This window comes from Hyaena hyaena, unplaced genomic scaffold (assembly GCF_003009895.1).
Source record: "Hyaena hyaena isolate Hyena2069 unplaced genomic scaffold, ASM300989v1 scaffold_560, whole genome shotgun sequence".
Taxonomy (NCBI): Eukaryota; Metazoa; Chordata; class Mammalia; order Carnivora; family Hyaenidae; genus Hyaena; species Hyaena hyaena.
Genome location: NW_024081192.1, coordinates 14,216 through 27,687, shown reverse-complemented (window position 1 = coordinate 27,687; position 13,472 = coordinate 14,216). Strand labels below are relative to the sequence as shown.

General features: G+C 39.2%; 1 long non-coding RNA gene across 1 annotated transcript in view; it reads left to right on the top strand.

Annotated features, from left to right (window-relative positions):
* Window positions 1-5,779, top strand: part of LOC120248022 — a 62,810-nt gene extending 57,031 nt beyond the window's left edge. The window contains exon 3 of the long non-coding RNA XR_005532467.1: window positions 5,738-5,779. This is a non-coding gene — a long non-coding RNA (uncharacterized LOC120248022). The remainder of the gene's footprint in view (window positions 1-5,737) is intronic.
* Window positions 5,780-13,472: the final 7,693 nt, after the last annotated feature.

The window sequence follows — 13,472 nt, the reverse complement described above, 5'->3', positions numbered from 1 at the left end:
TGGTCATGAACTTCTTTAGTTTTTATCTGGTTTTCTTTGTCTGCTTATGGGTTTTCCTTTAGATGTAACTATCTTCTTTTGTCTTGCTGCTTTTAATATTTTTCTTTATCCACCATGTTTTGCCATTTTATTTAATTTATTATTATTATTATATTATTTAATTATTTAATTAATTTATTTTAAGTAAGCTCTACACCCAACATGGGGCTTAAACTCACAACCCTGACATCAGGAGTTGCATGCTCCACCAACTGAGCCAGCCAGCCAGCCAGTACTTTGCCATTTTAATCACAATATGTCTTGGCTTGGATCTGCTTTTGTTGATTTTGTTGGTGGTTCCCTCTGCCTCCTGGATCTAAGTATCTGTTTCCTTCCCCAGATTTGGGAAGTTTTCAGGTATTATTTCTTCAAATACATTTTCTGTCCCCTCTTCTCTCTTTTGTTCTTGTGAGACTCCTATAATACAAGTGTTACTACATTTGATGGAGTCACTGAGTTTCCTAAGCCTTTTCTTGTATCGCATAATTCTCTTTTCTGTCTTTTGTTCAGCTTTATTACTTTCTATTACTTGTCTTCTAGGTCATTAATTTGTTCCTCTGCTTCTTCCTAACTTGTTGTTCATTGCATCAAGCATGTTTCTCATTTGTTTATTGAGCCCTTTATCCCTACTCTGTTATTCCTTATCTCTGTGTGAATGGTCTCACTGATGCCCTCCACTCTTTTATCAAGTCCAGTGAGTATCCTTATGATTATTGCCTTAAATTCTCCTTGAGGCACATTACTTATACCTGTTTCACTTAGATCTCCAGTTGTTGCCTTGTTCTGTTCTTTAATTTGGGGCAAATTCCTCTGATTTCTCATTTTGTCTAAGTCTCTGTGCCTGTTTCTCTGTGTTAGGAAAGTCACCTACATCTGCTGTTCTTGAGGGCAGTTGTTTTATGAAGAAGAGGTCCTGTAGTGCCTTGCAGTGTAGTGTCCTCTGTGCCTCAGGGCCTGGTGCTTCCAAGAATGTCTTCAGTGTATGTTTTGTGCGCTCTGCTGTCGTGTCCTGGCTTCTTTATCCTTCAGGCCATTTGTCTAGAGAGGCTCTCTTTGCCTGTTGTGGGCAGTGTTTGGTCCTTGGCCTGACTGTGGCATATTTTAACTAGGTGTGCTCTGGTCTGCTTGTGAAGTGAGACCTGTTGCCACCACCACCAGAACCAATGCCTGGCAAAACTTCCTGGTCAGGTGATGTGGTGTTGGCAGGGGTTTGGGCTCTCTTCTGGGGAAGGTGGTTTGCCATGCTGGGACTGAGCCAAATGTGACTAGGAGGGGCAGTTCCACCAGAGCACCAGGGGTGGGGCTTGGCATAAGCAACTTAGGGAGCTAGGGTCATTGCTAGGCTGGTTCCTGCAGGAGGCCCTGTGCTTATGCTGAGGTTCAGGGGAGGGAAATGGCACTGGTCAGTTCCTTTGTTCCTGGAGGGGTCTCTGTGAATACTGCTTCTCTGGGACATGCTCTGAGATGAGCAGATAACCTCCCCACTATGTGCCCTGGGAGCTCTTTAGATCACTCTTTCCCTGCTGTATGTCCACAGGCTCTTTTCCCTGCCTTCTCTCTAAGAGCAGCCCCAATATCCTTGGAGCTCTTCAAGAGCCAAGCACAGTGACCTTTAAAACTCTAGATTTTGGGGCACCTGGGTGGCTCAGTCTGTTGAGTGTCCGACTTCGGCTCAGGTCATGATCTCATGGTTAGTGGGTTCTAGCCCCACACTGGGCTCTGTGCTGACAACTAGCTCAGAGCCTGGAGCCTGTTTCAGATTTCTGTGTCTCCCTCTCTCTCTGACCCTTCCCTGCTCACACTGTCTTTCTCTCTCTCAAAAATAAATAAAACATTAAAAAAAAATTAAAACCCTAGGTTTAAAGCCCTGCCAAAAGTCATGAAATTTGGCACTTCTCCCTTTCTAAGCCAATACCTGTGGGGATTTGTTTTTCCTGTGCACCGTCCTATGTGTTAGTCTGTCTCTCTCCCTTCTCTTCAAAGTCGCCTCCCTCCCCACTGTAGTAACCAGGTTCTGTTTCTCTCCGAAGTTGCATCTCCACACTTCCTACCTTCTTCCATGTGGCTTCTTCTTTACCTTTATTTGTGGAGTTTGTTCTACCAGTCTTCAGATCAATTTCTGTGTTATTTAGGATGATTTGGGATTTCTGGGTCAAGGCAGCCTAGAGTCCGACATTTACCATGCTTTAATTAATTAATTAATCAGTCTATTTATTTTTAAGTAGGCTCCATGCCCAATGTGGGGCTTGAACTCACAGTCTGAGATCAAGAGTTGCATACTCTACTGACTGAGCTAGCCATGTGCCCCTATTTATTTATTTTTAAAATAAGTTAAATAATTTTACTAATCTCTACACTCAACTGCAACTCACGACCCTGAAATCAAGAGTTGCATGCTCTTCCGACTGAGCCTGCCAGGTGCCCCTACTATTGTTAAACTGAGCTTTATCATCTTTCTTTCCAAACTGGTTTCTCCTTTAGTGTTCTGATTTCAGTGGTAAAAATATCTTCCCCAGTTGTTTCAAACCTTTTAGTATTAGAATTTCTTCACACTTTTAAAAGTTATTGAGACCATGAAAAGAGCTTTTGTTTATGGTTGGTAATAGCTATCAATATTAGTGTATTGGAAATTAGAACTGAGAAATTTTAAAAACATTTATTAATTCATTTTATTTTTATTTACTTATTTTTAATTTTTTAATGTTTTATTCATTTCTGAGAGAGAGAGAGAGACAGTGTGAGCAGGGGAGGGTCAGAGAGAGAGGGAGGTACAGAATCTGGAACAGGTTCCATGCTCTGAGCTAGCTCTCAGCACAGAGCCCAATGCAGAGCTCGAACCCACGAACTGTGAGATCATGACCTGAGCCAAAGTTGGACACTTAACCGACTGAGCCACCCAGGCACCCCTTATTGTTTTTTCCTTATAATAGGATTTTTTTAAATTATTTTTTTCCTTACAAATAGTTTATTGTCAAGTTGGTTTCCATGTAACACTCGGTGCTCATCCCCACAAGTGTCCTCCTCCATGCCCATCTCCCCCCTCCCCCCCACATCCATCAGTCCTCAGTTTGTTTCTCAGCATTCAAGAGTCTCTCATGGTTTGCCTCTCTCCCTTTCCCCCACCATTTCCCCCCTTCTTCTCCCCCATGGTCCTCAGTTAAGTTCCTCCTAATCCTCGTATACGTGTAAACATATGATATTTGTCCTTCTCTGCCTGACTTATTTCGCTCAGCATAACACCCTCAAGGTCCATCCATGTTGCTACACATGGCCAGATNACATCTTCTTGATCCATTCATCTGTTGATGGACACTTAGGCTCTTTCCATGTTTTAGCTATTGTGGAGAGTGCTGCTATGAACATTGGGGTCCATGTGCTCCTATGCCTCAGCATTTCTGTATCCCTTGGGTAAATTCCTAGCAGTGCTATTGCTGGGTCCTAGGGGAGTTCTATTGTTAGTTTCCTGAGGAACCTCCACACTGCTTTCCAGAGGGGCTGCACCAGTTTACATTCCCACCAACAGTGTAGGAGGGTGCCCGTTTCTCCACATCCTCGCCAGCATCTAGAGTTCTCTGATTTGCTCATTTTAGCCACTCTGACTCACTCTGGCGTGAAGTGGTATCTCAGTGTGGTTTTGATTTGTATTTCCCTGATAAGTAGGGATGCTGAGCATCGTTTCATGTGTCTGTTGCCCATCTGGATATTCTCTTTGGAGAAGTGTCTGTTCATATCTTCTGCCCATTTCTTCTCTGGGTTGTTTGTTTTTCAGGTGTGGAGTTTGGTGAGTTCCTTATAGATTTTGGATATTAACCCTTTATCTGATATGTCAATTGCAACTATCTTTTCCCATTCCATTGGTTGCCTATTAGTTTTGTGGGTTGTTTCCTTGGCTGTGCAGAAGCTTTTAATCTTGATGAGGTCCCAGTCATTTATTTTTGCTCTTGATTCCCTTGCTTTTGGGGATGTGTCAAGTAAGAAGTTGCTGCGGTGGAGGTCAAGGAGGTTGTTTCCTGCTTTCTCCTCTAGGGTGTTGATAGTTTCCTGTCTCACATTCAGGTCCTTTATCCATTTTGAGTTTATTTTTGCCAGGCACCCCTTATTAATTCATTTTAAGATGATAACCGGTTACATGTTAACATAAAAGCAAGTCTTTTATGAAAAAAAATCAAAACAGCAACAATAAAATTTAATGAGAAATGTTTTTCATTTTTAAAAATCTGATTTAATATTTGGGTTAATAGAACACAGATGAATTATCTTCTCTGCCTTTTCATTCAGTTGGTTGTGATATAACACGTCCTTTATCTTCTGGAAAATACTGTCATATACCTTTGAGAGGATGACAGTGAAAAGGGCAAACAAGACCTTAGTATATTATAAAAGTCCTTTTGACCTTGCAGAAAAAACAAGTCTTAGAGATTTCCAGGGGATTCAGGCCATAATTTGCAAAGCTGCTTTTCTGTCCAGTCCCTTAAGTGTCTTATACTTTTCACACAATCATCATACACATCTCATATGTTACTCAGTCTTAGTGATTTCACCTCCTGATGCCTCTTGGGTCACAATCCCCTCATTCTGTAGTCAGAATTCTTTTTCCTAGCTGGTGTCTCTGCTTCTATTTCATCTTCTTTCTAAGCTATCCACATTGTAGCAAAAGTAATGTTTCTAAAATAGAAATATGATGTAACTCACTTTTGAAAATCCTTTACAAGTTTCTCATAGCGTTAGTTAGTATGCAAGATGTTTTATGATCCTGTTTCCACGGATCTCTATCTTTTTTTCTCAAGCTACTTTGCTGTGAGCACCTTATACTCTAGCTTTCTTTATGCAATAGTTGCTGATCTGAGAAAGCATCATGGTGATCCACATGTCTGTGTTAATGATACTATTTGTTGGGTTCACTCTATTCCTGGCACTGTGTTCTAAGTACTGTATATGTATATACATAATATATATATATAATATATATATATAATCTCATTTAATCTCCACACAGCCTTCCAAAAAAAAAAAAAAGTATTTTCATCATCCCATTTTATAGATAAAGAAACTGAGGTTTAGAGAGATTAAGTAACTTTCCTCAGCTCATCCAGCTGGTGAATATGGAATCTAGGTTTGTTTTTCCACTTCTCTGTTAGGCTAAATACTATTTGTCCTGGAGGATTAGGCTTAAACATCCCTTCCTTCTGGAAGCCTTTCTTCTGGTATGATATTTAAATGCCTGCTTCCTGTATTCCCATTAAGCCTTGTGAGCAGCTCTAGCTAGCACTTAACATAATACATTATAATTTACTTGTTTGTTTCCTGTACATTGATTTTCCTGGTAGGTGCAGAAAGGGAACTTGATTCTTTTGACACAAGAATCTTAGATTGCATTCCAACATATTTGTCTCTAAGAGAAAAATAAATACTGGAGACCTTAAAACCTGATGTCACTCTGGGCCTACTTCGTCTATTCATTCCCTCAATTTCAGAGGAACCATAAAACAGATAATATTATTTCTGTGTTAATTCTTCCAAGTTTTAAAAATAGTAACTCTGATCTTTTATTAGTTTAGAGAAGACTAAATAACAACAACAAAAATAATAGCTAACATTTATTTAAATGCTTTCCATGTGTATAAACATTTTACCTGTATATTAACCCATTTAATTTTTACAGTTCCATGAGATAGTTATTGTTACCTTTGTTTTACAGATAAGGGAAACCGAGGCACCAAGAGATTAAGTAACTTGCCCAAGATCACACAGCTTGTAAGTGGCAGAGCTTGAAATCAAATCTCTAAAAACTATACTGTACAAAATACTGAATCTTCTTTATCCAAGATCCCATAGTTGTATTCTTTGTTAGGATAAAGGTAAGTGAGGATTAGAGGTAAATTTATATGGCACAACTCTGGTGTAGTGATCTTATAGAAAAAGATGATTTAGTATAGGTTTTTTTAAAGTGTGTTTTCTTTTTAAAACAACATCTTTTTGGTTTAAATGAAAGGATCTTTCATGTTATCTTTATTATCAAATCATTATCACAGTTCTGAGCCTCCAGCCCAATTAATTCCCAGTGAATAACAACAACAAAAAGTTTTACATTTTAGTTGACACTTAGAGGTTGATAATAATTTTTCTTCTCCCAGCAGGTTTCATTGGTTAATTTCAGAATCCTGTTTTCTTTATTTATTAGAGAGACATATCTGAACTTTATCTTTTTGGTGGGATTCATTTGCTCTTACCTTTCTTTTTTTCGGTGACCCTAGTCCCTTGAGTATTGCAGTGGATATTTAATTTAGAGAATGTTAATTAGCTTCGGTAATTACATACCTTGGGGGCATTTCTAGACATTTATAGCTTTGTATTTTTGGTATACAACAGGATATATTGGAACTTGTTTTAAGGTTGTTTGTTTTTCTATTTTTTTTTTTTTAATTTTTTTTTTTAATGTTTTATTTCCAGGAGAGAGAGAGAGAGAGACAGCGTGAGCAGGGGAGGGTCAGAGAGAGAGGGAGTCACATACTGAAATAGGCTCCAGGCTCTGAGCTGGCAGTCAGCACAGAGCCTGACGCGGGGCTCGAACCCACGAACCGTGAGATCATGACCTAAGCGAAAGTCAGATGCTTAACCGACTAAGCCACCCAGGCGTCCCTTTCTATTTGTTTTTAAAGAAAGCTTTGAATTTTGTTCAGGGAGGAGTGCTTAAGTCAGTCATGGAATTTAGGACTATTGGGAGTTTATTTTACCAGTGCCCAGGAATATCATACTGTGTTTTGCTAATAGTGTCTTGAGGTCATGAAGAGTAGTTTTTTGATGATGCATAAGGATGCTGTAGTTGAGTTTCAGAATCAGACCAATGTAGAGGATGCAATTTTCTTCAAAAAGCCTTTGAATAAGAACCCAGGCTGGTTTTGAGATTTGTGTGATGCAGAAAGCACATCTGTAACATGTCCCCTTTGTTGACACACTTTCAGTCTCAGTTATACAGGATGTGCTTTGAGCTGTCTTTTTACCAGTCATCATTCTATCTACCCAGTTTCATGTATAATGTTGTCAAGGTCGTCTCAGTCTCTTTTAGAATAGATTTGATTCCAGATCACCTACCTCTGCTACAGTATTCTAACCCACCCCCCCTTTTTTTTTAGTTTATTTATTTATTTATTTATTTATTTATTTATTTAGAGAGGGTGTGCACAAGCAGGGGAGGAGCAGAGAGGCAGAGGGAGAATCCCAAGCAGGCTCTGTGCTACCAATGCAGAGCCTGATGCAAGGCTCAAACCCACGAACCTGGAAATCATGATTTGAGCCAAAGTTGGACACTCAACCAGCTGAGCCACCCAGGTGTCCCATAGTATTCATCAGAGAGATAAATGGATGAAGTTAATTTTTTTAAAAACTTATTCTTTAAAAAATTTTTCTTTAAATGTTTTATTTATTTTTGAGAGAGAGAGAGACACCATGAGCAGGGGATGGTCAGAGAGAGAGGGAGACACAGAATCTGAAGACAGGCTCCAGGCTCTGAGCTAGCTGTCAGCATAGAGCCCGACGCGGGGCTTGAACCCACGAACCACGAGATCATGGCCTGAGCCGAAGTCGGACGCTTAACTGACCGAGCCACCTAGGCGCCCCAGATTAAGTTAATTTGAAAACCATAATATGTTTTTGAGAATGTGTTGTAAGATATAGTTTGTAGACTTTTTTGAGTTCTTCAGAATTGATAGGATTGATCCATGCAAGACTTGAGGAAGTTGGGGGTAAAAATGTGAGACTTGCAGAAAGGGACTTTTTTTCCTAAACTATTCTTTTAGATTTTTTCCTACTAGATCCCTTCCTATTTGGAGCTTAAAACAAGAGCTTCAGTACAATTTAGTTAATTGAATTATCCTCTCTTGTAGGATTATATGTGAAATTACTGAGTATTATAAGTATCCCTCTGCAAGCAGGTAAGGAAGCAAAGGTGAAGAGAGCAGAAATGTCCTCATATTAAAGGCATACTAATGTTTTCAATAATTTCATTTTCTTTTTCTTTTTTTTAATGTTTATTCATTTTTGAAACAGAGAGAGACAGAGCACAAGCAGGGGAGGAGCACAGAGAGAAGGAGACACAGGATCTGATTTTTGAGAGAGAGAGAGAGAGAGACAGAACATGAATGGAGGAGGGGCAGAGAGAGGGAGACACAGAATCTGAAGCAGGCTCCAAGCTCCAAGCTGTCCGCACAGAGTCCCATGTGGGGCTTAAACTCAAACCATGAGATCATGACCTTAGCTGAGGTTGGTTGGTTAACCAACTGAGCTACCCAGATGCCCCTCAGTATTTTCATTTTTAAGGAAACTGTTCTGAAATTATAGGAAGCAGCTAAGAGAAGTAGCCGTATATAAATAATTCCTTTTCTGATTATACTAGGATTGCTAACATATTATATTGATGTTGGGTGTCAGATAAGCACTCTGTACTTTTTGTAGTTAATGGTTTATTAACAAATACTTATATGTTGTGCCAAGAGCTGTCTGAAAGTATAGGATATAGCAATGAAGAAAAAGAAAAATTCCCTCCTTGATGAACATACATTTTTCCCATTTTATTAAAATATAATTGATGTACAGCTCTGTGTAAGCTGTACTACATAGTGACTTTACATACATATATTGAGAAATGATCACCACAGTAAGTTTAATTAGCATTCATCTTCTTATATAATTACAAAAAATAAAGCCAACATCTTAATGGGAGAAATGGTTATAAGAAAAATAGCAACCAATACCACCAGACCTTCGTGGAGTCAGTGACGGAAATTCCTAAAATGAAACCCCACAGAAATGGTTGTGTTTTGTTGTACTTTCTCTGAAATTGGCCCTACATTTTTGTCCTTTTAGTCCCTCTTTTGCCTGATGGCAGAGCATATAGTAGTAGCTTCAGTTTTTCTCAGATTTGCTCTCCACCAAGCACCCTGCAAAATAATTTTGAAAATTATTTCATCACATTAAACTCCTGTGAAAGAGATTATTTTATGGGTCAGTAAAATGAAGTTTATAAGAGGTAGTATACTTACAAAACAGATCACATTAAAAAAAACAGAAATGGGCAGCTAGGTGGCTCGGGTCGGTTAATCGTCCAACTCTTGGTTTCAGCTCTGGTCATGGTCTTATGGTTTGTGAGTTCAGGCTTCACATCAGATTCTGTGGAGCCTGCTTGGGATTCTCTCTCCCTCTTTCTCTGCCCCTCCCTTGCTCCTCTGCATGTGTGCTCTCTCTCTCAAAATAAATAGTCTTAAAAAATCAAACCAGAAACAAACAAACAAACTTGAATCAGATCATATAGTTGGTATTTGATAGGGATAGACAGGCCTGCTCCTAACAATTTCAGGGCAAAAGCATAAATGAAAGCATAGTTTTCATGTATCTGTATATTTAAGTTATAAATCAAGATAAAAAAAACTGGGTGGTGCCCGAGTGGCTCAGTTGGTAAAGTGTCCGACTTTGGCTCAGGTCATGATCTCACAGTCTGTGAGTTTGAGCCCCACGTCGGGCTCTATGATGACAGCTCAGAGCCTGGAGCCTGCTTCAGATTCTGTGTCTCCTTCTCTCTCTGCCCTTCCCAAAATAAATAAATAAACATTTTTAAAAAACTTTTTTTTTTTAAAGAAAAGTATTTCCCCTTCTAGAAACCTAGACATATGTTTCCCTAATGATGTAGAAGGTCAGAATTATTGGACTACTCAGAGTTCTGAGACAGGATGGGTTAGTGCAGATGTACCCTCTAAGCCTAGTCTCCATCCTCAGCCTCTCATCATCTGTCGCTTGGCCATGATTCAGACCATGGAATATGTACAACAGTGGGTATAGGTATTGTCTATTGTAGGACAGAGTTTGAGAAGAGATCCACTGAAGGCCTTGGAAATGGGCTCAAAACTGCTTGGGCAGGGAATTCTGGGATCCAGAGCATAGTCGGATTTGGTAGAGTCAGGGGGCTTTAGGTAGATTTGTCCACTTGGTCCACTGAAAATCTTGCCTGAGGGGATAAACAGGTCAGAAGAGGGTCAGAGTGGATATCTAAGATGTAAGACCCAGAATAGCGTTCATTTACTATAACCAAGGGTTGTGCTAGTGCCAGGACTGAAATCCAGGTCTATCTGACTATACTGTCTCTTGTCAACTGTAAGAAAGCCTGGATTTACAGAGAAAGGAGGTGTTGGCTTACTATCTGGTAAACGGAGCAAGGATGGAAAATAGCTGATCTGTCCATGTTATGCCCAGAGAAGTGCTTTATGATGGACCTTTTTTTTTTCTTTTCTTAAACGTTTGTTTATTTTTGAGACGGAGAGAGAGCGCGAACTGGGGAGAGGCAGAGAGAGAGGGAAGCAGGCTCCAGGCTCTGAGCTGTCAGCCCAGAGCCTGACTTGGGGCTCTGACTCAAGAACTGCGAGATCATGATCCGAGCCAAAGTCAGACACTTAACCGACTGAGCCACCTAGGTCTTTTAAATGAGCCAATGTATTTCTCTTTTGAAAATGCTATTTAGTGTTTACACGTAAAAAGTAGAAAAGTTAGGAATTGAAAAAAAACAAACCTTCATCTTATTAATGTGCATTCTAGTCTTTGTATAGTTTAAGTTGAATGGCAGTTATAAGGAAACATAGCCTTTTTTTTTTTTTTTTTCTAAAAAACGTGAGGCATAAGCATATTGGTCTATTTATGTAATGGTCTGCAGTTTATACTCAACAAGAATTTCTTCAGTCCTGTTTTGCTTCGTTAGGAAAAAGCAGTATATAAAAGGACCCTATTATGGCTTATTTTGTATTTTATATCAAACATTATAGGTAGGTTAGGCATCATTATATGGTCTTAAAATTTTTTATTTTCTGAAATTGATCTCAAACATATGAAGAGACTAGTTGTTGGGAAATGCAGTTTGGACATAGAATGTTATTTCTTCATTACATACAGTGTTGAGTATTTAGAGTACATCTGGTTATTCTTCGAGTCCTCAGGACACCAGGCTTAAGATTGACTGTGCAGCTGCGCTATTTGTCAGATCCCCTACTTGAAGCATTCTTGAGTACTTTGAAACCTTCACCATCCACATAATCCCAGGATCTTGGACCATCCTTATCTGTTAGAAATTCCTCAATTCTGTCAGACTTGGAGTTTAATTTAAGTCTGGTGAGAACATAATCATGACTTCTGTTCAGTTTTCAAGCTACCCTTTTTGTTAACAGGTGAGAATCTTGTGTTTGCATGTATTGCCTGGTTGGATCTGTTCAAGGTGTAAAAATGAATAGAAAAATCCTGAGCACTATGTACCCTTGATGCTAGAGGCATAATTAGTAAGTCCAAATTGATGTTAGACCTAGTACTTGGTGGTACAGAAAATAGAATTTTAACCCCCTTCTAATTTTTTCTTAACATGACTTCCCTGTGTTCTTTCGATTTGCTTTTTCTATGATATTTGGCACTATTGCCAAATAGTGCTGTTGCTTAGTAGCTCTTGTTACCGAATTTGCCAAGCTCCTGAAAAATACTTGTTTTTTGAAAAAGCACATTAAAATTCTGACATCCATTTTGAGTGACAGTTTCAGCAGCATCCTGTATTGCAAGGGCTTGGGATATTGTTGACATGATTCTATTTTCTCTGACTTCTGATTCCCCTACCTAGGTTCTGTAGCCTGTGGTCTATTTTTAAATCATGCTGCTATGCTCTATGCAGCAGTTCTTTTCCTGAATTATTTATCATTGTTTGGAGCTGAATGGAGCAGTATGTCTTTTCTTTTCTTTTTTTTTTTTTTTTTAACCACTGCTCATTAGAACTCACGTGTCTGTCTTCAACTTGGTTGACAGATTTGGTTCATGTTAAATCCCACTGGTTCATCCTGGGAATGCCGCAAGGCAGGGAACAGGCCACAATCTGTGATACCCTGTAAGGGCATTCAGACTTTTGGTTTTTGTTATTTTGTTTTGGCAGCAGCAGGAAAGATAGAAGCTATGTCCTCTTCTTCCCTTAGACTCTGCTCAGACAGAGATTGTGTTATGTTGGTTGTTGTGATAATGTTTATTTTATGTTAAATATAATTGTTGCATTTTTAGGAGAGATGAGGGAAGAATCCCTATGAAAAGCACAGCATTAAATCAAGATTTCATTCCATTTTAGATATGATCCAGACACTTGGGACACTAAAAATCTCTGGTCTTGGGATATGGGTTGTGAGGCATTTGTTCTTTTTGTTTGGGAATATTTTTTCTCATTGCCTGTTCTCTTACCTCCTTACAGACTGTAGGCTTGGAAGAAGGATAGCAAAATCTAAAAGCAAGGCAATTATTTGGAATATTTCTTCCCCTTTTCTGTTCTCTGGTGCATCAGAATTGATGTTTCTCTTTTGTCTTCCTCCGGTGTTTTTTTTCCCCTCTGCCATCCTATCTTTCATGAAAATATTTTTTGACATCGCTTTTTTTAGTTTTTTCTCTTTGATAGATAAGCACACCACTACTTGGGTATTCTTTACTTCTTAAACTATGTTCCCTTTTCCTGTCACTGTAGGTGGAAAGGGGTAGCTATCAATCATTTGGGCACTGGAGAAGGAAAAATCATGTTTGTCCCCCTAACCCTGTTGGCCATCTCTGAGATTGCTTGTACCTTTTAAAAAAACACAGTAATACGTGTATAGATTTGAGTCCCATTCTTGGACTGCTGATGATATACTTTTTATTTATTTATTTTTTAAAAATCTTTTTTTAACATTTTATTTGTTTTTGAGAGAGATAGAGAGAGCATGAGCAGGGGAGGGTCAGTGACAGAGGGAATCACAGAAGCTGAAGACAGGCTCCAGGCTCTGAACTAGCTGTCAGCACAGAGCCCGACGTGGGGCTTGAACCCACGAACCGTGAGATCATGACCTGAGCCAAAGTCGGACACTTAACTGACTGAGCCCTCCAGGCGCCCCGAAATATTTTCATATTCTGAACCAGAACAAGTTTTTTCAGCCTCTGTTGCTGCTTTTAGTCAGTGCTACTGCCTAAGAAACTAGCCTCTGTCTGCTCAGTGATTCCAGTTATTACCATCATTATCATTTCACTCCCCTGTGATAGTGGCTCTCAGTTGCATAAATCCCACATTTCTCAGCAGGACCTCAGGACAGCCCCATTCCCATTCTCCTGACATTTCATTCAACTCATTACTTTGGACTGAGTCAGCCAAGTTGAACTAGACTAAATATACTATCTTTCCCTTGTGCTTTTGCTCTTCTCCGAGTTCTCTTTGACTCTCTTTGCCAATACATTTCCACAATCCTTGAAATATCCAGTGCAAAATTAACATTTTTTAGGAAACTGTCCATGATTCTCTTATTAATATGAACTCTTAATTTTTGTATTTTTTGAGCCTTGTATTTTCAAGTTGCTGATGATTTAAAGCACAATGCCTGTGTTAAAGGAGGTCTAATCTTAGGGGAAAA